Raw genomic sequence first — 3,548 nt, forward strand, 5'->3', positions numbered from 1 at the left:
CTGGAAACGGATACTCGGCGAATTTGCAGAGGAGGTACGCGGATAGGAAATTACGCCTGTAATATTACCTGTTACAGACTATTGGCCCTTATTCTGAACGATAACTTCGTGTGGCCGCGAATGCTATTCGCCGCAAGAAATATGGAAGGCCTTTGGGGAATAAAGCACCTTCGTCGTGTTTTGACCCCGCAAATAACGCGACAGAGGCTCTCAAACTCTACTCCAACTTCGATATATAAATATTCCAAGGAATATTATACGGGGAAGTTCCTTATGGCTGAAACTTTGAAGAATATCGTTTCATGGGAAATTACGAAGAGCACGAGTTTCCTATAGATTCTTCCGAACTCGCGATTCATTGATGTAACGGAGAAAGATACGATCGATTTTCGAGAGAATTCGATTTTTACCCTCACACACCATTTTCGTTTACAATCGCGATGATTGTTGATGTTAATCCTTGAAATACTCATCAGGTTAAAAATTAAAATATTCTTCACTTTTCCATGGTGCCTTGACTATTACATTGCATGTATAATTATGCGTTAAAATTATTATATTTTATATCGTTAATCCGTGAAATATCGTTTCTGTGGTATTATTACCCATCAGGAAATACCATATGACTAATAATCCAGGTAAAACACGATGGCACCTTAACGCTTGGCCATCATATATGCCAAGTACCTGGAGTATGGAGCAATAATTAAGTTCGTTTTTCCGTTTGTAATCCCTATCCTTGTACCTCAAATTTAGAAACTTCATCCAATAACAAATTACATAGCCCTATGAAGGGACTATATAAATGCTAGACCTAGTAGCTCGCAGAATATAAAATCACGCGATATCAAAGTAGGGACACAGTGGAACTATTACTATTACTATTAATATTTACTAATTAATATTAACTATTAATATCTACTATTACTATTAACTATTAATAATACTATTTCGAAGCCAAACACAATCTCCTCAAAAAACAACCTAGTGACGACATGCAGTTGATAAAAAGAAACACGCGAATATTTCGTTGAGAATTACGTTAGACCGAAGTGGAACGGAAAATATAGGATCGTCAGTTGGGAAGTAACAAGTGCGTTAAATTACTCGTTACAGTAGCTTTATTAGTCGCCGGTTCGGGACGGGTAGAGGAAATCGATGAAAAAAGAAAACCGAGAGGACCCGTTGGTGTAATCTAATTTGCTGATGCGACAAGAAGAAGACTATAAATTGCCGGGAACGGGGGAAAAACCGGCGACGATCGATCCAGGCGGGAAAATTGGAAATACCTTGGTCCAATCTCGAATCAAACCGTTCTGCGGTGAATCAAGATAAGGAAGATCTCCCCTTGCTCTGCTCGGAAATGTCGACGTTTAAGATTGTCCGAAGGATCTCTTAAAATTTCTCACAGTGTCACCGCAAATTCATCGACTGTACTCCAGTGAAGACCGGATCATCCGCGTTCCCTTTTCGAACCTCCTCGGGTTTCTATTACGAGCTCGTTCGTGAATAATGCAGTGCAGTGAAGATGTTCGATGGAAAATATTAAATGGGAATAAGGTAATTCTGCCAAAAATCTGTCTCCGATATTCACAACCTATCGAGTACGTAACAAATAACGAGAATTCAAACTCCCAACAACTATGATTTTAATTAAGGATGGATTTATCGAAACATTATTTAATATTATAATTAAATATTATTTAACCCTTATCGGGCGCTAGCTGTTTACACGTGATTCTCATTAGGTTGTAGCTGGTTTCGGTAAATACACGAAAGGTTTCCATCTTGTCACCTACCACGTGACGCACGACTGCAGCGCCAAAGTACTGTTGTCACGTGAGAGGTGACTTACGACCGATAAGGGTTAATAGTGTAGAGACATCGTGGTTGTTAAATAATATAAAACTATTTATTAACCATAAAATAATATACAATGTGCGATGACGGTAAAGACTACGAATATAGATATATATATATATTTCAACTAAACTCTTACGACTACAACGACACAATTATACCTAACAACACGATTACAACTAGCAACACGATAACAACTCACAACACGACTACAACCAACTCTCCAGCACTGTCTCTCAAGAAGAAACGTCTATCAAGAATCCTCTCTCACGAATCGTCTCTCACTAATCCTCTCTAAAGAATCGTCCCTTAACCATTTCTGCCTTCCTTATATATTTCCTAAAAAGCCTCCACCAACACGATCAAATATGGTCATGCTAAGGGCCTGACGCATCGCCGGGGTTTTTCCGAATGACCTGGCCCTCGAACCCTCGGCGACTTTTCAAACCAAAAGTCACCTACACACGAGGTGGACATTCTGCGATACCACAATATCATAATTTAATATTATAATTATAAATATTATTAATATTATAATACCTAATTCGAGAAAATTTTTACCACAGAATTTCGAAAATTTGAAGATTCTTAGACTCGAACCCACTCGTAATTTTAGCCAAACGAAATACTTGTACACACGATTACGAAAATAGAAATATCCTTTACAATATGAATATACGAGCTCGCGTATCGTAAAATTATCTGTAAGAAATAGCAAAGTCTCGAGCTATTGTTTTACACCTAAAGAAGATTCTCTGCCTGCACACTGAAGCGAAAAAGGATTCGAACCAGCGAAGGATTCGCGCTTCAATATTTCACGTCGCGGAGGAAAAAACAGTGTCGGAAATACGGTGGAAAAATACGGTGATATGTTAGAGGATTTTCTTTATGCTCGTATCCCTGATAGGAAGATTCAAGGCAATGCGTGGATCGGGAGATCCACTATAGCACATGGTATATTAATATTTAATAATCGAAAAGGAGAAAAGCTCGGCGAGATACGTTTCGCAACGCATGCATATTGATGCAATGATGCGAACTATAGGAAAGGAGATGCACAAATAGCAGAGACGGGTAGCAGAGCTGAATGTATAAACCTTTTACTTTCGCGGCATAGCAGGCGGAAATATACATACGTGCTTGAATTACGCGTATGCTGTATCTTCGAAAAGAATGCAAAGTCTGATGCGTGTAGACACACGACTCGATGAAAAATCAGCTTTATTCGACGAAAGAGGGTAGCTAAGGAAACACCAGCTTTTAATATTATTTAATACTATAGGATGCCATTTTGAAAGAAATCGCGAATCGGCCATTGCCAATAAAAACAAATTATAAACCGATCAATATTTTCTAGAAGCAAATGAAAAAGTTATTTCGGGTAGCAAAATTAAGATACGTGGTCCCTACTGGGGGGTGAAGGGAAGTATAGAAAAGCATAAAATCAGGGTTCTTGACGACCGAAACAGAGTCCTCGGAAATTAATTTAAATAAAATTATTTTTTTTTCTATTAAATAAAATTATTTTTAAAATAAAAAGACCGGCACGGAAAGATAGTGAAATTAGAGTGCGTTGCGTTATCTTGCTGTTCTTTTCCTAAATTAAATTAGTTTTATGAGTATTGTGTTCGTGTTATTCTGTTCTTGTTGTTTTATCAATTGTTGGTGTCTCAAAACCAGTTTTCGCC

Source organism: Eufriesea mexicana, unplaced genomic scaffold (genome assembly GCF_001483705.2).
Source record: "Eufriesea mexicana isolate 0111107269 unplaced genomic scaffold, ASM148370v2 scaffold2545, whole genome shotgun sequence".
Taxonomy (NCBI): Eukaryota; Metazoa; Arthropoda; class Insecta; order Hymenoptera; family Apidae; genus Eufriesea; species Eufriesea mexicana.